The following is a 22,147-nucleotide window of genomic DNA, read 5'->3' on the forward strand; positions in this document are numbered from 1 at the left end:
GATAATTCTCGGTAGAATATAACGCAGAGACGCCATTAAAATTATGAGGTGATCACGAGAGCTAATGTATCTAGCCTGCCAAGCAGTAGATATCACTTTCAGGAAAACACCGAGAGACTAAACTTTATGAATGAAGTCAGTTGCCATTTCAGATTAGGTCTCTCAAGATTTTTTCTATCGCTTTCCTTTTTAACCTCTTCTCAATTTCTCCTCTTTTACCCATTAGCTACCGACGCCGTCTCTCTTTCATCCAATCGCTTCACTCTTTTTGTCCCTGTCTTCTGGCGAGGATGTAAACGTCCGCAGCCCTTTAACTCAAGGGTATTATAATTTAGCATCTTGTTACCGACGATATAAATCAACGGGACCATAACGAACTGGCGTAAATCAAAGGAACAAATTTACATCTCGTATATCGACGGGATCCTTTCAATCGGGCGCGTATAATTTATTGGGAATATTATATATCAGCCATATAGCACGAACTTGAGTAACTCGTGAAAAGATAGAGTAAAAAAATATTTCCTTAGGATATATCGTCGGTGTGCATCATTTTAATTCTGTACTCTTCAGGTATTTGGATTTATGTCACTTTAACCCAGCTCGTATCTGTCAGTTCGATTTGGGTCCCAATAAGTGTCCATAGTGCTCTGCAGAATACTGGGGAAATAATTGGACGCTAATGAACGCGTCTTCGTGGTGCATAGCGGGTTACTCGAGGGGCTTGTTCGATTTGGCCTGATTTCTGATTCACCCTTTTCTAAGGGTTCTACGTTCGTAACGATTCTACAATCGGAAAGGACGTCGGGACGGGGGAAAGATTCGACGGGAGTTTCCAGGCTGAATTTCAAAAGTGCTACTTCCAATTATGTGGGCTGTGAACTGGAAGCTTGGCAGGTTTCGGTATGTTAGGAACAGCGGAAGGATTTTCGTATCGATGGGGTTTACAGCCTGTTTGAACCACCCCTCAGTGCCCTCCAGCTACTTTCAACCCCTTTTTGCCACGTTCACCCCTTCGTAGCCAATAGGCTTTAAGGATCTTTCTCGTAATAAAGACGATCCTGTTTACAGCTTTTATCATCCCTTAATAGCGAATAATCGGGTGGCAACGCCCGAGTCCTTTTGCCTTTCTCCCTCGATCTGTGATTTGGGCGAGTCCTGTGAAATAATGAGGAATCGCAGATAAAGCATGAGGAAAATTTCATATTTTCGTAAAATATGATCGCATCTTAATGTACACGGGGTACTTGATTTACTACCCTTGGTTTATTCAAATAATTCCTCTTTGGTTTTTGCGATATTAACATTTCGTAAAAGGGGTAGACGCGGTATACGCTCTTACTTATCTAAGATCTTTGCTAGTTTAAGAGCGACGAGGCCACCGATCGATCCTGACGTCACGAGCGCATTAATTCGCAGCGAGGATTGAAAAATATTTTTCATACCCGCCGACAAAACATATCTCCCGGGGAAGTTGATGCGCAATCTCACGAAGTACCGTGTTATGACTTGCGAGATCACGACAGTCTCATCCGGTACAGCCATTCGTTCGTCTCGTCGGAGGTTTTACTCCTCCGTCGAGATACGTTATACTCTGACCTCCTTTTTCTTTATATTTTACATATTAATTTACAGAAAAGAGCTAACGCACGGTCCACCCCAAAATATTTATCGAGTCATTCGTTACTTTTTTATAATATTGTCATTGTGTTCAAAAAAAAATTTGAAAATGTATTTAAAAAAAAATATATGAAAAATGTATATCCAGGACACTGGAAATTCTCAATCTTAACGGGAGTTTACTGTATAAAAGTTTAAGGAGCAGGTACTACTCTACAGTAGATCCATCTTCTTGGCGAATTTCATTGGGTGCACTTGAGGAATGAAAAAAAATTATTCAACTAAATCTTTCGTGAGTTTGACATTTCCTGAAGAACGCCCGGTCGGGCGTCTCCGTGCAGTTGGGATTTATTATTCTTTTCATGATGTTTTATCGGTTTTGCCCGGGAGCGTGAAAATACGTCAGTCGTCTAGCGTGTGTGCACGTAGCTTGGTAGCTTTGGTGTGCAGGGAATGAGGATGAGGCAGAGACCTAGGCACGCCAAGGCCACGAACGGGATGAGGGGGAGGTGTAGGAACCCTTGAGACGTAGTGGGTGTAAGACCTTCCTGAAATTCCATGGAGTCAGGGCAGGACGAACGTACCGCGTCCTTCCCTATCTGGCCTCTTGGGAAGACTGAGGAATTTTCGATGAAATATTCTTAACCGTATACACAGAACCAGCAGTCCTGTTTGCGCAGCGAACGGGTAACGGATTTTTAATCTACCGAAAGCGGCTTTTCGCGCGAAATACGTCTGCAAATAGCCTTCGGGTGGAGTGTCATATCGTTGCTGTCACTCTTGCATTTACTTACCGACGTATGACGTATTCGAAGTCCTCGACGTCTGCTAGATTCTCGCTAGGTCTTACGAGGTCTGTATGACCTGAAAAAAGGAGCCGAATAAAAATTTGTAAAATTAAAAAAATTTTTTTCCGTGTCAGATTTTTGGTGAATTTCGTAAATTTCTACTAAAAATACAAACGTGCGTTGACGTTTGAGCCAAGGTATGTGGTCACGCGTTTGCTATTATTCAGTCTTAGAGCAGAAACTGGATGAATCCACGGACCTTTCGGTGGGATCATCCCTTATTATCCTCAAGGGGAAATTGCCAGTTCATCCAGCACGAGTCGTGTACCGGGGATAACTTTCGCAAAAAGTTTAGAGGGTCGTCTATGCCCGGCCGAAGGTTAATGTCGGTGCCGTTCATGGTGGCAGAATTCAAATTGGATTGTGCAGTTTTACCGTAACCGTTTTAGCGCCACCTCGTACTCATCGCTTGTAAACGAGAACTCGCGAAACTTGTCTCCGGCCCGGAAGATTCACTTTACGGAATGGTAGTCTGAGAATCGAGCCAACCCCGAATGGAGGACGCTGAAGTATAGTGGACGAGGATAGGACACGAGTGGGAGAGAGAGAGAGAGAGAGAGAGAGAGAGAGAGAGAGAGGTAGGAGGTCAAAGTTCTCTATAAAATTGAAGTCGACAACCCAATAAAAAGAAATCCGGCAGAGTATTTACTAAACGTAAAAATTCTCTTCGCAGCGGTGGTTGATGTTAGAATTTGTCCCGAGGTAACGAGAATCTTCGAGGTCGCGCGCTTTAGACCCTATGATAGATTTGTGGTTTGTAACCTCTTGGTTATTTGATGCTTTTACGTTCCCTGCTTAATATTCGAAAAGGGTGGAAGATCCTTGGGGCAAGATAGGAAGCTTAACTCTGCTTCTATAAATTCCTTAAGTCCGAATCGCACGTGCTTATTATACCCATAGCTCTGTACGTAACCAGCCTTAAGGTATAATTTATTTTCTTAATATAAATAAAGATTGTATTTTACGAGTCTCATCATTGTATTTCAAGAATAACGGGACATCACGAGATCGTGAGTATTTTGGGTGTGTATATAAATATAGCTATATATACATCGAAGAGGGAGATGTATGGGAAGTAGGAAAAAATGACGCAGTAATCAGCGAGAAATTCGATGGCGCCAGTTGTGACGGATTGCCCCTCGCGGCATGGAAGCGTACACGCGAAACAGACAGCGATATATTTTACATATTCGTTTATGCAAATGGCCACTTTCCTGGAATCGTTTCGCGCTGGCCGCAGCACTCCGATCCTCTCGATCCCACCCCCTGGTCCGCCTTTTGGGTTTTTGTGCAATCGACAAAAAAATTGGAGAACAACACGGTGAAAAAATCACGCTCGAAAAATCCTGCCGGAAATAACGAGTGGGATTTTTTTCAGTCATTCGGTAACGTCCGAGCGCAGTAGTAAAACCCCCCTGTAGTCGTACAGGCTGCTGCGTAGATCTCCCGTGCAAAGTGTATAGGGATACCCGTGAAGAGCCTTTCTCGTTAGCATGACAAAGCAGAGCCTTCGCGTATTTGCCTTCCCTTATCGCGAATACGTCGTAAATCATGCTCGTCTAGTTTAGTGGGCACTCAATGGTTTGTAGCCACGAAGGCCCCTCTGGTCCCAAAGGGATGCGAAGGGACTGAAGTATCCGTTTGGAAATCGTCTTTCCGTGGCTGCCAAGCCTGGAGATTCACAATTCTTCACTGATTTCTCATGACGAATAAAACTTGGATCGAGGTTTCGTTTACTTGATGGGAGAGGGAATGACTTTTTTTTAAATATTTTTATTTAGTTTCTGTATATCTCATTGGTTGGGATAACTTTATTTTTATATTTTGAAAAAAAAAATGGAAATGTGCACTTTTACTTGTCTGGTGCTACGTCGAGGACACTCAACGCATCGTACCGAAGTGGTTCTAGGATAATGGAAGGATGCGTTCACCGAGTGGGATAAATTTCCGGCCCAAGTGGGAAAACGTGTTTTTCAGACTATACGTATTACCAGAAGCGTCAGTGAAAACGATAAGTCTAGTGAACGACGCAGACCGTCGCTACGCATCCCGTTTGGGCTTTGATGACGGAAATCATATTTCTGCCGGGAGATTCGTTCGTTTTTCTTTTGCCTTGCTGCTTTTTTTAGACCTCGAGACGTCCGTTCGGTATTTTTTTGTCAAAACTCGAAAATTTCTCTTTTTATCTATTTCACTTCTTAAGTTGCCTAAGTAATGTTTTTATTACTTTTTTTTTTTTAAAAACAGTCGAGTCAGAGTACGAGTGACCTTTTGAGAGAAACCATTAATGGGAAACGGTGGAGTTTTCATATCGCTCGGTTTTTATCGACGCCGTTGCAGATACACTACGGAGGCGTCGATGCATAAATTCCTAAAAGTTCAGCAAAGAATATCTCTGTCCTCGCCAATGATTTTATCGGGTTCTTGGTATGCTGGATTTATTTTCGAGTAAAAAAAAAAAAACCACCCTTACATGGGAATCGAACGTAAAGGATCAATAAAATAAAATACGGATTTCATATTATTACAGAAATCGGGATTGACAAAATTTTCTTTAGATATAGAGTCTTGGATTTTCAAAAAGAAAATAAAACTCAAATTTCTTTCGTGCCCTGGGTAAGATTTCTTTGATAGGATTATTCCCATGAATATCAGCACTTAGCCTAAAATCTGTTATGGAATATATAAGCTCTTGAATATATTGCTACTTAATAGACGTTTGGAAGTAATCTTTCGAAAAAAAAAAAATAATAATAATAATCTTAGCAAAAGAAACCTTATTATTGTCACTGGCATGGATATAACGTAATCGAAGAAAGGAGAAGAGTGTACCTGAGAAATAATGTTTCTTCGACAAAAGAAAAAGCATCTTTCAAGAAGTAGATTCGTTTATAAAGGGAATGTAGAAATTTTAAATTCGCCCAAGGCTGAACAGCGCAAGGACTCGTAGTAAGACTGAGAGACTGCTGGTACCACAGTAAGGGGGAGCCAGCTAAGACTTAACCCTTATGTTAAGTTTATGAACGGGCAGCTAGGGGGTAGGAGTTTGGGAGCCCTCTAGTTCCAGGGTAGTTCCTCGGTACTAAGGCTGCAAGGATAGCGGGGGTTAAGCTTGTGTAAGCCGCTAGCAAAATTATGAGAGGGATAATGTTGGCGCACCGTGGATGTTTTCTACGAAGATATGCCGGGAATGTGGTTCACTACGGTTTTTCTTCCGAAGCTAGTTTTAACATACGTACATGTATAGCATATTCAACGAGAGAGAGAGAGAGAGAGAGAGAGAGGGAGAGATAGGTAGCAAAGAAGAAGATAGAGGAAGAGAAAAGATCGCCATTAGATTCCCAAGAAGGGCGCATGGGCGTTACGTATTCTCTTTAGGGAATTTTCAAACCGGCTGAAACACCCTGTACAAATGGCAGAAGGGATGGTAGTTCACGAAAGGGTAGCGTTGGACGGGCTGAGTCGCTAACTTTTATTTTTACTTCCAGCCTACCCTTTTTCTCCAACTTATAAAAAACTGCCTTCGCTCGATCGAGCTTTCCCTATACCTTCTTTTCAAAGAAGGAAACATACTCTGTATAGAGATTTATATGAACCATTCCCCCCCTCCCCTCCCCCCCTTCAAACATTGAAGAAACTTCGATACTCTTATGTAATTACCCACGCATTCACAGAACACCGTTCGACCATCTAGAGGGTGGTTCGATTCTATAGCATTGATGCAAGGTAAGCCATGCTGGGTTAATTCGAAATAGCCGCAAAAATCGACAATAACCGAAGAAACGAAGTTCCATTGTCAAGGAGGTCGTTTAAAATCCCAGCCAACCCACCTGGTCTCAGCATTCATATTACACGTAGCTATACGAAGGTAAAGGGATATGCGGGCAGCGCAAAGTCACGGTTCGTTAAACTATCGAGTTCGGCTATTCTATGGAATTGTAAAGTAGGGGCAGTTTTTCTTTTACCGAAAATCGTTAACGTATCGATCGGAAATACGATTTGTCCCACCTGTCGCGAATTACACTTTGCTCCTGACCGTTATCCTCCATTAAGGTTGTCCTTCCTTTAAGTTACTACATACCAAGAACATCGTGAGGTTCTGTTGAGGTCGGTAGGTTTAACGAGGGTGGGAGGCATTTTAACCGTAATTAAGGTAGATAATAGCGGTGCTCCTGGAGGCGTAAATCCGGCAGCTAGAAAAAAAAAAAAGTGCTAATTCAGCCGATAACGCGGACATAATTCTGAGCCAAACATGGCCTGACACGGCCAATCACCAATCAATTACATTCCCCAATCATTGCGCGATTACCTGGCTCGCTGGACGCGAAATCGTTCTCATATAAATCACACGACAGCTTCTGCCGAAGGGAGCGTCCACGGCGGGGATGGATGCTGGAGAAATGGAAGCTGCGGGATACACTAGGATGCCTTCTAGCCTGTGCCTATACATATATATATAGCATTTGGTACTCTTCCTCCCCTCTCCCCCCCCTCTCTCTTCCTCCCCTTGTCCATTGACGGCCCGTCAGGCCCAGATGTTACCCTAATTCCCTCTCCCCCTATTCTCGACCACCCCTCACAACTACCCTACCTTAACTTCGCTTCTACCTCCCTTTTTCATGTTTCCGGTACCACTGGTAACACTGGTACCCGCTTAGGCGACCCGATGAAAGTGAATCGTACATGCATCGTATCGTTACGAGTTATCGAATTTTTTCCAGGAGCCTTATTTGCCATTATGGACATATAGGCCGTTTCAATTTTTCATATTCTGTCAAAGAAATGCATTGTCCATTAAATCAATGTCGACAGTCTCAATCCCTTGGCTTCAGCGTTCTGAAGTTTGCTGGAAATTTCTAGTCGATTTATTTTCTTATTGGTGAAGCGTCTGTCTTTTTTAAACGGGTGTCAACGGAACGCTACAAAAATTCTTGACTGCTTGATAAATGTCATTTTTTCATACCATTCATAATACTCGATGGATCTGCCATACAGAGAAATAGTTAGATCGACGACGAATGAGTATACACGTATCCTCTCAAAGGACCACTTTTCTATGCCAGTGTGATTTTCAATGGATTTGTACGTTATATAACTATGCTATCTATATATGTCACCCGCGTTAGCTGGGGGGAATCGATCGGCCGAGTCTGATGATGCGTCCAGCAAATTACAGTTGCTCGTCACACAGCTAACTACAGACTGTACTCAAAGTAGTAAAATTATGATATAAAAGAGAGAGAGAGAGAGAGAGAGAGAGAGAGAGAGAGAGAGAGTGAGAGAACTGTTGGAAATAGCATTGACAAGTATAAGGAAGGGGTTGAATGGTTTACACGTAGGAAAAACAGTAAGTAACACTATGGACGCTCTCAGCGTCCCGACGCTCGTCGACTGGTTACGACCTCGCTAGACTGGGCGCATCGTCGGATTACATTAATTGAATATTCATAGAGAAGGATTTGCATGAATTTTTCTTGCCAACCACGATGCACCCGATACGTATTTGCAGCGTGTCAGGTTTGTCCAGTTGTAAATGTCATTTGCGATGGGATTATGCCCGTTTAACATAAATCCTTACGGCTTGGCAAACAGTAGTTACGTGTTCCCGGTCATTCGTCTCGTAATTCGACTCTGGTGACTTACAATCGATCACTAGGAGGATTAGGAACGGCAACAGTATCAGATACGGAGAAATAGGTCTCGCGAGTATAGGCAATAGGAAAATTGTAAGAATATTGGATTTGAGGAATCCAGTAGGAAGGAGTGATTTTACAGGCCTATAAGGTGTCTACCTATTGTAGGTTATGAGCCAGCCAGTAGACAGGGGAGCGGCACCCTTTTATCGTTCAGATAAGAAGTCATCGAATTGATATCGATTTATCTCGATCCTATGGGATTCTACTGTGCCTCACAGGGAATTCGACAGTGACGGTCTGGTTATATCGGCTATATGGACGCTAGTTCATCTTCCTTATTCCTTGAACTCTGTGTCGCTTCTGCATCAGCCCTAAAGCAACCTTATACTCTACCCTTCGGTACCTCGTCATATAATCTATTTCAATTTTCAACTGTTCGCAAGCTACCCCCACAAAAGGTATTCGGAATATTAGATTACCCGAGAAATTCGCGATGTTGCCTGCTTTTAAAGCTTCGTTCCGTGAATCGCAATGGGGACCCCTTCATCCATCCTTTTTCATCTAGAAATCCTCTTACACCCTGTCACATCCCCTTCCCCAAATAAAAGCCAATGTGAATTTACCAAGTCCAAGGCTGGCCTTAGTGCCACGAGAGAATCGCTTGGGTGCCTGTATCGGCGTTTCGATTCGTGGGGTCGGATCGAAGCTGGGATTCGTCGCTGTCTAAGGGTGGCTGCCGGCACGCTTTTTACCCCCTGAGTCAGACTATCGTTGATTCCGAGGTACAGAAGCCCTTATTTCCTGTGGGTGCAAGGGGATGGAAAATTCCTATGCCTATCAGCGCTTATTTACCCCAGTGTTTCTTTAAATTGTATTTACGGTTGTGTTTTTTCTACCCTCTCTTTTCCTCTTCGTATCCTATGGATCAGAAGAGATTGAAGTACAGTGAAGATTTGACTAACTTTTAGCGTAGGGAGTCTTCTTATTCTTCTTTTGTTTTTTAGACAGCACCTTACTACGAGGCAGAAAGGCCTAGTAGCATATCTCATCATGAATAAGGGATTAAATTTTTGGTTATAATTTGAAAATTTTTTTTTGAGCAAACTGTAATAATGTTTTTCATTGGAAAATGTACTGATGGCATCTGCAATCGGACAGGGTCATGGTATCTATCTTACATCTGAAACCTTTTAAGGATTAATATTTTATCATCACGAATCAACCACGTGATCATACGTTAATGACGGTCTTTGGACTTCCATTTGTTTTGGCAAGTGAAAACGGTCGTTTTGAGGCGAAAGACCTAGTACCTTTAGGGCTTTATACGTCAAGTACAAACATCTTTGTTCGTTGTCCCTTGGTGGGCGAAGGAAAGTCCTTTCAGGGAGAACTCGTAGAATTTTCTTTTACAAAGCAACGAACAAAAAAGCGATTTGCATCGGATAAAGGAGGGTTAATGAATGGCAGATAGGATAAGGCTGGCCATTAGCGACATTGAAAACAACTTCTCCCTCTGCCCTTCTACAATCCTACGTCCATGTGGACAAACACACGATTTGGGATATCAATCAGGAAAATTTCAGGTACAATTTACTCCTTGATTAAAGGTAAATGAGATTGAAGGAATGGAGGGCAGTAGCTGAAATCATAACAGATGTTTGGATTATCTTTTTTTTTGTAATTTAATATATTTCTTCCAACCCTTATCAAGATGTAGCTATTAGCTTCGTTGTACTTATATGATTATATTTTGCAAATATTTTTATCCTAAAAGCTCTACATCAACGGAAAAGTTGAGCTTTGGGCTATTTACTCTCGGCGTAAGGTAAAGATTCAGACCCAGTGTTAGGCCCGGGAAGTTAGCCCCCCCTCTACCCCTAAATCCAAAATTCCGGTTCCGTTGTTTGTTCTGATTTGTTCTAAGTTTGTTCTACAATGTTCCAGAAAAACAAGTTTGTCAATTGAAATTTCTAGTCGTGAGGCGAAAAAAAACACTTTTTTACCGAACCCCCCACTTATGGAAAATCAAACTTTTTTGTTGTTCTAGGTTGTTCTAGGTGTTCTAAATATTGTTCCAGAATATTAATAACCCTAAGTAAAAAATGTTCGAATGGGATCAAAAAAACGTTTTATGCAGATAAAATCGTTTCTTTTTACATTTGTCCGACTTGCTACTACCCGATCGTTATAGAATTCTAGAACAATAATCGATAGACCGAGAACAACCTGGAACAAACTAGAAAAACCTACAAAAATCTGGAACAATCTGGAGTAACCTGGAAAAATCTAGGAAAACCTACGAAAACCTACGAAAACCTACGAAAACCTAGAAAAACCTAGTAAAAATTAAAACAAGCTGAGACATCCTGGAATAACCTGGAAATCGTTCGTAATGGTCCTATATCCACATGCTATCCTGAGCGCATTCGTACTCCTCAGCTTTTCCACCGTTTCCCTGATTTTACGTGTCTGTCCTACCTGATCAACCTGGAACAACCTGGAGCAATCTGGTGCAACCTACGAAAACCTACGAAAACCTACGAAAACCTAGAAAAACCTAGTAAAAATTAAAACAAGCTGAGACATCCTGGAATAACCTGGAAATCGTTCGTAATGGTCCTATATCCACATGCTATCCTGAGCGCATTCGTACTCCTCAGCTTTTCCACCGTTTCCCTGATTTTACGTGTCTGTCCTACCTGATCAACCTGGAACAACCTGGAGCAATCTGGTGCAACCTACGAAAACCTACGAAAACCTACGAAAACCTAGGAAAACCTACAGAATACCTAGGAAAACCTAGGGAAACCTAGGGAAACCTAGAAAAATCTAACAAACTCGGACATTCTGGAATAATTTGGAAATCGTTCGAAATGGTCCTATATCCACATGCTATCCTGAGCGCATTCGTACTCCTCAGCTTTTCCACCGTTTCCCTGATTTTACGTGTCTGTCCTACCTGATCAACCTGGAACAACCTGGAGCAATCTGGTGCAACCTACGAAAACCTACGAAAACCTACGAAAACCTAGGAAAACCTACAGAATACCTAGGAAAACCTAGGGAAACCTAGGGAAACCTAGAAAAATCTAACAAACTCGGACATTCTGGAATAATTTGGAAATCGTTCGAAATGGTCCTATATCCACATGCTATCCTGAGCGCATTCGTACTCCTCAGCTTTTCCACTGTTTCCCTGATTTTACGTGTGTGTCCTACCTGATCAACCTGGAACAACCTGGAGCAATCTGGTGCAACCTACGAAAACCTACGAAAACCTACGAAAACCTAGGAAAACCTAGAAAAATCTAACAAGCTCGGACATCCTGGAATAATTTGGAAATCGTTCGAAATGGTCCTATATCCACATGCTATCCTGAGCGCATTCGTACTCCTCAGCTTTTCCACCGTTTCCCTGATTTTACGTGTCTGTCCTACCTGATCAACCTTTAACAACCTGGAACAATCTGGAGTAATCTAGAAAAACCTGGGAAAATCAGTGGATGGGTTCCAGTAATAAAGTGTTTTTTTTTTCGCGTCACTGCTACAAATTTCGATTGAGAAACTTGTTTTTCTGGAACATTATAGAACAAACTTGGAACAAGCCAGAATAATACGTAGAATCGGAATTTTCGAATTATTGGGAACTAACTCCCCCCCCCCCCAAATGTTCTCTTCGAAAATCTCGCGGGATTAGAGTGAGCAAGCGAATGATTCCATCGATCGATTAGCCAAGGTTCTATGTAAAGTACTGATCAGTAAATTTGTACATTGCAGGGCTGCAATAGGGTGTTTAAGTAGTGTACCTAAACTGGAAAAAAATTTGGGAGTATTGAAAGCACCAGCTTTCAAAGGCATTCATTTTTTACCAGATACAGACTGATAGTAGAGTTCGGGATTGATAAATAATCTCCCCGAGAAACGTAAAACCAATGCGCAGTCTCCGTTCATTTTGATGAATTTCCCTGGATTGGTGTACTCCATATAAATCTAGTATGTTCCGGGTCAGCTGTCGGACAATTCAACGAAATAGCACCAGAACTTGCCAATGCATCCCCTATTTTTACGTAACGTGACTCGATAATTAAACCCGGTATTTTTCAATTTTGAGAATTTGGCAATTTTACACGATATTTCTAGTACACTTGTATAGGACGAATTTTAAATACCTTTGACTTTTTCGGATGAAATATTGGAAATAAACAAGGGATTATTTGTTTTTATTGCGAGGAATAGAGAGATATCTCTAAATATCTGTATATATAATGAAGAGGACTGCCGGGATCGAGAAGCTTGATTTATAAGAGCGCATCCCGGAATAGCGAAACGCGTTAATGGCTATAGGTAATTTGTATAAATTGCCTGTGAATTTATGATCTCACGATACGGCATATATCAGTATCTGGGAAGACCCGAGAAATAAACGAAATTCCGCAGACTCATATAGTCAGGTAATTTTATTTTTCATGCGAATGGAAATCCTGCGTATATGTGGACGTAGAGAAAATTTCGTTACACGTGTAGAAGCAGACTTTTTTTTTCCAGAATAGACAGAATTACGTTAAAAAAATATTCATGAAATACGTATCGTTCAGAATGTAATTTCATAAAATTTCCTGCCAACGTGACACGAGAATAAATTCACGAAAAATCCGTTACAATTGGTTCTAGTATGAATTTGGAAAAAAGAAAAATTATATATAAATCGACTTTACATTAATTAAGTTTGCCTGTTATTCAAACATTTTTTCTTTTATAATTAGGCTTATTTCAATATAATCAACACGATATCCTATACACACTTGTTTCATAAGGTATACTTAACGTAAGGCTAAAACCCTAATCAATTTCAATTAAATGTTTCAAAAGGTCGCGCGCGCAAATGATAAACGGGACGTCGTTACGGTCAAGCGGATGACCGAGTATTTTCCTCGTGATAACCATAGATTCAATATTGAAATTCATCTAAAATTAATTTTCAGAGATTGTTTAGCACCTGGAAAATCTCACTGAAATGTATTGAAGCCCCGTAGCTCCGAACACGGCGAGCAATGAATTATTGCCAGTTTCAATAAACAACATACATTTCATCGATTCCCCCTTTCCCCCTTATTTCTCGATTCAATAAATATTTTATTAGAGATCGAATTACCCGCTCTCCCTTAGCAAATAAAGCGTACACAGTGACCCACAACCGCAAGACGGACTGTGCTAAGCAAATAAATAACTGTACAGGAAAGGCAGGTGAGTTAGCTCGTTTGTACAATTAAGGCTAACGTCCACCTAGCGATAAATAACTCAACGATCCTGTTTCTAATCTAATTTCCATTTATAAGGACGACCCGACCCGACCTGCCTTGCCTCACCTCGTAGCGTCGGAGGACGTCACGGCGCCAAATTACCGTAGCGATCCTCAAAATTAATGCGATGCCTTGCCAGTAGAACCGACGCCGACGGGCAATTGCGAAAGTCCGCACTCTAAGATCGCTACTAAGCTCTCAGCAATTCGCTATAATTAAATTTCCCAGGGAATACATATGTAGTGATGGATATGAGGTGTATACTCCGGAATTAGAAGTCAGAAATGCAAATCCCGACGAAAGCAGAAAAATAATTTTCTTCTACTATCCACCTTCCATAAAATCCCCAGAAAAACACTTGCAGTTTCGCGTTCACGGAATTTCAGGAAAAAAAAAGAAAGAAAAAAAAAGAATTTTTTTTCCTACAGTGCTCATAGCACCCTGTTAACTCGTTTAACCGAAAAGCACATCGCGACGCGAACGCGCCAAATAGTGAAAAGCTCGCGAACCGTAATCGTATTCGTAATAGAAACTTTCGATAATGAGAGAAACAAGAAAAACTCAGGAGGATGGCGCTGTTCATTAAAATAGTTAAGCTCCATTAGGGGTGTATCGTGACGCACCCCTTGATACTCTGGAACCACGCTATTGAAGCTTCCATCCCTTGCTATACTACAATCTACATCTATAATAGGACTGTATATGCACATAAGTTACTACGGTACAGACCGTATACATGCTATACTGCATTACGTATAACTTTAGCGTAACTGGATTTCCCTGTTATACTACACTCCAGCTGTCCGTAAAAGGTATACTTTGTTGATGACCTGATCAGCTATCAGCTAGAAACTTAAGAACTGTCGAGTTCTCCTATTGTAAGTCTAGTACAATTGGTTCCATCGCGAACTCATGGAAACTTGTATCCCTTCTCTTTTCTTCTCTTGGAAATAAAAAGTTCTATGGAAAAGTCCGTTCTTTATGCTTGTGGCTTTCTGAGCTTTAATCGCTCGTTTGATTCCTGGCTGAGTAACTGAATGGCCAACTGGTCTTATCAACGATCTACAGCTATCTGGCTAGTGGAGATTATTATTATTATAGCTGGAGTTGGCTCGCTGGAGTTATCGGGTAGTGTTTTTGTGCGACAGGCTGCAACCAAGCAAGAGATAAGGTAAGTGAAACTGTGTATGCACTTTGCACACAGTACTAGCCTCTTCGCAATTCCACGGTATCCATATACCACCTCATTCAACAGTACTTATCAGTGGCTGTTACTGAGAGTGTCGAACCCCATATTTTGTTGATAGATGTTACATTGGATAAGATATATATATCTATGTGTGTGTGAATTTATCATCTCCTGAATGTCCATAGATAACGTTTTGCGGTTATCTTCGGTGGTTAACCCGAACCAGAGCTAAATCTAGCGTAATAGGAAACAGGCCCGGAAATGTAAATTGAAGTGGTGTAAATGCCGGAAGTGGGTGATGATCGATCCTTCTTTGAACGTGACACTATGAAAATTTTTGATGAATTGGCTAAAGGTCCACGGTGGGTAGTCATTACTTTAATGTATGGATATGCTAAGTACCTTTCAGGACTTTGCTTATATTATACAAGGGTTTTGTTGAAGCGGGACCCTCTGAATTTTACAATAGGACCGATTCGAAGGGTCGTCGCCGTTTGTAGACCGTTGTAAGGCATTTGTGTTATTTCATCCTGCCCGTTCGAGTGTGGTCATGTTATTTCGTGGAAGTGAGCACTTGGCTTTTACCTACCGAGAGAACTACTTTTCGATGCACCATTCAGAAGGTCAAAGCGAGAGAGCGACTGAATGAGAGAGGGAGTAAGCTAGTGCGCTTTGACTATAAAACGTCGCCCCTTTCGAATAAGGCTGTGCTTGCGCGAATTTGAATAAAAATGCTTTAAAGCCCGTTCCCATCATGCCACTCGTGAGCGTTTAGCGCATTCAAAGTGGGTAGCTTCGTTGAAAGTCCTTGGGGAAAAAGAAGTTTTCCTCCTTGAAGCTCTCTTGCGAATATCCAGAGAGAGAGAGAGAGAGAGAGAGAGAGAGAGAGAATATGTACCGTAGGATATAAGTGTGAAAGAGAGAGAGACAGATTATCAAGGATGAAAATTCAAACGATTAAAATCAATTCAAATTTGAAATTTTTTGTTACGATTTGTCAAATGTGTGACGAGTTTAATTTGCATTCTGCCGAGTATGTCAAGTTCGAGCTTGCGGCCTGTTAAGCTCAGGCAACTTTCTGTGGGCCGAGTGGTTGCTTCTACTACCCTCCCTCATTGTCCCGGAAACTCTCGAGCCAGCCTATTTTCCTGAAACGTGAAAAGCTGTCGTTTCCCACCCTGCTTATTCTTTCTCTCCCTCTCTCTCTTCTTCTCACTACTCCTTGTCCTTCTCGTTCTCCTATATTGCGCTTACTATATACCTCAGCTCCTCTCACCTCACTGTACTTTTCCTCACTTCACTCAATTCACATACGACGATCCTGCCTAATTACACGAACCTTACTGTAGACATATACATATATCTACCTGTGCACTCCTTGCGTATGTACTTGACGTCACTTCCGTTCGATTCGACACTGATTCACCTAGAGAACTAGAGACTAGAGACTAGAGATCCTTGAACTGATCATTAGGATAATCCCTCTCTAAGGCCCATACTTCCTTTGAGCTTTCTCAATTGCCAAAGGTCTTCTCGAAGGATCCGCGTAGCTATACCTACCCTATGACATCCATAATCAATAATGGAGAACTGTCTCGGGGAAAAATTATGCGAGCTAAATTATGGTAGTCTGGCACGAAAATCCAGACACAAGAAACTGATTTAAAGTTTGAATGGAGGTTGAAATTGCTGGAGGTGTTTGAGCGTCAAGGGTGTGTGAAAGTCTGGAGAATACTGAAGAACATTCGAGGGAGAAAGAATGGTGGATAGAGAGAAACAGAGAGAGAGAAGAACGCGCTGTGCCAATTACAAGCCGTTAATTATCAACATTCCTGCTGAAGCCAACGAGCTTTACAATTTGGCCTCCGCTTTCCTCTATCGATATCTCCAAGTTGCGATCTCACCTCTTCGCACCTCCTCAGCATCGCTCGCCGAACTCATCGGTCTGCTGGTTAAACATGAAATTAAGAAAGTTCTCGGTATCGCTTCGAATTACGAAATCAGAAGATCCTTTAGAATTAGTAGAGAACTTAATTACGTGGTGGAATAAATTTTTCGTTATAAAAATTCATTATGCAGATCAGACGTCTCAAGGAAGTTTTTGTCACGCACATGTAAACAGGGTGTGGTATACTATAAGTAAACGTGAAAAATCCCTAGCTTTGCCTACGTGTTCGTGAGCTTCCGAAATCGAATACAAAATACATTAGCTAGATATATAACGAAAAGCTGCCTACGTCAGCCGCGCTAGAGCCACCGGTTAATCCATTGCGAAAACATAAATCGTGAAGGTTGTGACAATGAATCAGCGCCATGTTGCATTACTACTTCGAATAATTAAACTCAATGCACTCTCGTTGCCAGTTTGGCTGCTTGACTGTAGCTAATAAATATATATATATATATATGTATAATACTATATGCTACCCACGTAAGTACTGTTTCCGCCTTGTTAAATCACACGAATGTATAGAATATTCTGAATATTCTGAATTCTGAATATTCAGAAATCGAATATTGGATTTATATCGTAAATGTACTTTTTTGCCAAAATTCATAACTCCGTTTGAAGCAGAGAAACGAAGAAAATAACCGGGAAATTTGGGGTCGGTTCTGAGAAATATTGCTAAATTATTAGCTGTGGTTGATCTTTGGTGCCGTCAGAGTCCTGGGGTTCAAGAAGGATGAAGAGTACACTAGGGGTTGAAGAAGGAGGGAGGAATAAGGAAGACTGAGAAGATCGAGCGCGGTTAGGTCCTGGGAGGTGAGGCTGATGTCGAAATAAAACATGAGCCACGAGGAACCTTCGTGATATCTATGGCCTTATCAGCAATGTAAAGTGGTCAATGGAGAGCGAAAGTGCCGAGTACTGCCGAGCTTCCACGAAGTTAAACGAGCTTCCACGAGATATTCAGCATCAAGCGAGGCAGGCGCGAACCCCGATAAATGAGAGGCGTCCAGTGACGCAGAGGAGAGAGGAGTTCGTGAGAAAATTCCAAAACTGCCCTTAAATACATTCTCATTCTTGACTTTCCCCTAACGCAATACGACACGAGGCTCTTTAATGTCACAGCGTCGCGACGCCTCAATGTCTCTTGATAAACGTTTGAAAAATTAATTATCACACAGCACAGTGGCTCCTATCAAGGTCAATTGTACGATCAAGGATTGTCATGTAAAAATTTTTCAAAATTTTCATTTCGAATGCCTAATAGATTTTGTTATTTTGTTGAATGGTAAATAGGTTTTAATAGGGATTTTTTTTCCAACAGCTGCCAACGGGCCTTCCTGGTACGCGCGATCGTCGTGCTTCGCTAGGATTGGCAGCACTGGTACTTTCCTCTTGTAGCACAGCAGCAGCCTCTTCCAGCAACGTCAGTGGCTCCTTTAGTGGCTCATTCTACTATCCGCAGTGTTGGTATGTGTTGCATGCTTTTAATTCAGCAAAATAACGAGGCCGTATTTCACGAAAGAAAAGGGCAAACAGGCGTCTCCCTTTTCCGGCGGAAGCTTTAACGAGGATATTAAAGTATTTCTTCCTTACCGCTGTAACGGCTGAATCGTAGCTATTACTAAATGCTCGAGAGCAACTGCATTAATGGCCTTTATTTCAAAAATGCATCACAGATATGGAAAAAAAAATGAAAAAAAATAGGATAAGGTGCATCGCGAGAGAGCTTACTATATGTAGCTCTTCACTCTCAAACTGGACTCTCTGAACGCTTCGGAGGAAGCCTCACACTCGGATAAAAGCTTCTGCTCGCAGGAGGCTAGGCTGGCAAAATAAAAGACTCGGAATTTCAGTGAAAATAGGCGTAGGCTTCATCCTTTAGAGGAGGTTGCGTCAAGTGCAAGCCATTGTTGGGAAATCTGGGTCAACCGGTCGTTGCAATTCTGGCATACGAAGAAGACATTCTGTAAGGCTTTTTTCTCCCTAATATTCTGTCAACACGTGAAACTCACGTTTTTCCGTAGACTCTGATCCTATCATTTCTCCCTCCTCTCTATTTGTATATGTATATATATCCTTTGTATGACCTGTTCACCACCTTTTCACTGTTCTAACCGCGAACAGTGGTCACTATGGAATTTCCTATTGCTTCACAGAACTTCCTAACGGGATCGTTATAGTTTCCCATGCATTGGACAATATTCTGTATTCGTGCCTCGCGGCCCATGGAATGTATATACATATAAAGAGAGAGAATCTGTAGAACTGGAGAACTAGGATGGCATTTCAAAGACTTTACCTACAGAAAATTGGTTGAATTTACCTGGATGGCGTAAATTCTCGGCTGTACCGGGAATTTCAGCGAAGATTGTCTTAATTCTTGAAAGAGCTAAGATTTATCATTCGCCTTTGATATCCACACTGTATCACCTTTCAGAAAGCATACTGACTGAATTTTCTAGAGCTGAACAAGATTCGAAGAAACAGAGTGACAGAGGGGGAGCCAGTCGAGATGAAAGTATATTATCTTGACAAAGAGTACAGGATTTCTTAGAGAATCCGTAGAATGCGTCCTTTTACAGTGACTTTAGTGGATTCTGTTATCACCTTCTTCCTCTCTTAAATACTGTAGCGCTGCGCCATATGCGTTAATTTCTTTTGAAATTAAGATTTTTTTTTCCTTAAATTCAGTCTGTTATATATATATATTTATTTATTGTGACGTAATTTTTTGATTCTACAAGGCGACTTCGGCTGCCAAAATAGATAACGTTCTCGATTTCTGGTTCCCTTCGGGTCGCCACCCTGTTCAGAGGCTAAGCTCTCGGGTTGATTCGTATAGTTATGCCAATTCTCTCGAAAGATTTCGTTATTGTTTAGTTTAAGTCGAGGTGCTCGAATCCGCCGTGGGGAGATAGTATCGACGTACCGAGTTGCCCGGCAGAGGAGAGGACCCGACGGAGACGTCTCCACGGACCGGCAGAAGCCCGGGTGAGATCCCGGCGCCCCGCTGGAGATGGGCAAAGAGCTGTAGAGCGGGCGGAGTTATAGTTTTGATACGGTTAAGGGCAGGGGAGGAACCCCCTGACCCGAGTTAAGGATGTGGTGCCTAGCTGTCGCCCGATGACCTGGGAAAGCGGCCGTGGAGGATCTCGCAAAGTTAGAACCGATTCGCTAAGGAATACTTTCGATTTAGTTTAAACGGACGAATCAAGGGAGATGGAAGAGTTATCGGCTATAAGAATCTCGACCAATCAGAATGACTAGTTCTCGAATTTGGCTATTGTCAAAGCAGTCTGTCTCGGGACATCGACCGAGGTGTCACGAGCTGCCTCGCGCTCCCGTGCTATCTGTTGATAGTTTTTCTAGCTTCGATACGGTATAGAAAGTTCTCGCTCGTGTAGTTCTCGCGTTGCTCTCGCGATATCCAAGAAATTCTATAGATTTTCTGGGTGCGTTCCGGAGGTGTAGTGTCGTGCCCCCTAGTGCAGTACCCACCTGAATGTCCTTTGGATACGGTTCTCGGCCTTCACGGATCAGCTGCACCAGCTCCGGTGAGTACTCCCAATTTATTAATTGGTGAAGGGATTTCGATTTGATACTTCAGATTCGTTCTGTTACGTTCTCGATTTGTTTCTCTCCGTATCTCGCACCTCCCGTTCGTGCATCCAGTTACGTTTACTGATTTTACGCGACCCCAAAGATCAGCACCTACGGTTGTGTTTCTCGATTTGACGCGTTCCCAAAAGTCGACAGGATCCGTTAAGTTATCATCTCTTCTGATAGGTTCCCTCAGAGCTCTCGTTTTGGTGGAGTTGGGCCTGTTCCACCCCAACTCTCAGTTTATACCGGCTCGGCAGTTCCCGGTGAAAAAAGAATCGGCTGGCGCCCGCCTGGCTTGCGGATGCATGAACGAAGGGTGGACGGCTGAAGGTAACGTAGGTTGGTTCTGAAAACAGTTCGTTCTCAGATTTTTCGCTATCGGTGTCAAGTTAGAAAAAGCTACGTCACAATATTTATATAGTTAGCATTAAAACTAGAGCCAACTATGTATGAACATCAATGATATTCTCATAAGTTTGATTACAATGGTTTCCCCATGATACAGTTATTGCGATAGGAATGGGAATTTCGGAAGATAATTTTTTTTACCTTGTCATAAGGTATTGTATACTTAAAGTCTTGGCAGATATTGTTCAGTAAAACTCTACTTGGAAAAAGACCCATTAATAATACTTTTCTCCGACGGTGTAATCGGGCTCATATTACACGCGGCATAATCCTACGGTACTTAATTTACCAGCCTTTATGTGTATTATTTATGGGTTTGTAATCTGGCCCGGACCAAAAGCTGTGAATATTTTCCGCCTAAACGCCCTGCCTGTACTTCGACTTGGACGCCACGCGTCGTAGACGCTTTTTTTTTTTCACTCGTCGTTTCTTTCGCGCCGGAGGGTTGATTATAGAATCGCGCTTTATCACATTTTCCCGGGGAAATGAGGAACGAATGAGGAAATAGAGTGGCCAGAAATGGGAGGTATGGGAACTTGCCGGCAATAGCTGTAGGGGGTTGCGGAGGGATTGCGGGCTGAGTTCAAATTGAAACGCATAATGGTTGGTGAGATTTGGAATGGAAGAAATTGGTTTGAAATTTTTTTTACGGCCCTCCTGGTACACCCCTCTTTCCCACCCTCTCAGCACGTATACTCGGGTATTATTAAACTACACTTGGGTGGGAACCTGTCTTATGGCAGTTGTTCCTCTGAAACAAAAAGTTTGAGTGCCTTCAGATGGCGAACGAGCACTTTTCCCAGCGTCGATAAATTTTTTCTCTCGATCTTCCCTCGCGCGCATCGCCTTCTCGATGATCAAAGAGTTATTAATCTTTTATGCGGCTGACTACAAAAGAAATAATTGGTTGGCCTTTTAGGCCCGGGTGACACTCGATTGCCAATGAAATTTAATAACGGTCCACTCACCCTCGCTCTTCGTTTCTTCCCTCTTTTCTTTTCCCATCCCTTTGGACTCTGTCTGCATCGACGACCTCCCTTCGCTCGTCGATAACTTCGTCGGGACCCTGCTCGACTGGCTCAGCTTCACTGGCTCAGCTTCACTCCTCGGAAGGTGTACCCCTGTAAATAGGGACGCCGAACAGGCGTCCACGTGACCCCTCTTTCTGCTCATCCCGATCTGACGTGAAATCGCTTTAGGGGGTCGAGAGCGTAAAAGTAACAAGTCCACGTGTCGGAAACGGGGTATAAAAATTGACACGAGTATAGGGCGTCGTCGAGGCGTCGCGACGCTGCTTGTTCTCGCGCGGCATCTTCCCTCCCTCATCGATCCCATCGTATACCTCATCGGAGCTCTTCCGAGGAAAATACATCCTCGCCCTAAGGGTTGTGTTATTATACGCGATATTGTCTTTCGGCACGGGTATTTCATCCGAACTTGAAAATTTGCGAATAAGGAGGAAGGGTAGTTTTCAGGATTTTTTTTTTTTTTTTTTTTTTTTTTTTTTTTTTTTTTTTTTTTTTTTTTTTTTTTTTTTTTTTTTTTTTTTTTTTTTTTTCTAAGGGATGGATCGCCGAGGATGCAAACTCCTG

General features: G+C 42.2%; 1 protein-coding gene across 7 annotated transcripts in view; it reads left to right on the top strand.

Moving 5' to 3' along the window:
* The window catches only part of LOC107269764 (TWiK family of potassium channels protein 18), a 146,643-nt gene that overhangs the window by 31,083 nt on the left and 93,413 nt on the right, over positions 1 to 22,147 (top strand). For 6 of the 7 annotated variants that reach the window (XM_025087074.1, XM_025087076.1, XM_025087078.1 and 3 more), the window contains one exon: positions 17,866 to 18,011. The exons of the other annotated variant lie outside the window; for it this stretch is intronic. The gene's annotated coding sequence lies outside the window, so the exon portion shown is untranslated. The remainder of the gene's footprint in view (positions 1 to 17,865; positions 18,012 to 22,147) is intronic. 7 annotated transcript variants of the gene reach the window in all.

This window comes from Cephus cinctus, unplaced genomic scaffold, assembly GCF_000341935.2.
Source record: "Cephus cinctus unplaced genomic scaffold, Ccin1 Ccin1_scaffold0689, whole genome shotgun sequence".
Taxonomy (NCBI): domain Eukaryota; kingdom Metazoa; phylum Arthropoda; class Insecta; order Hymenoptera; family Cephidae; genus Cephus; species Cephus cinctus.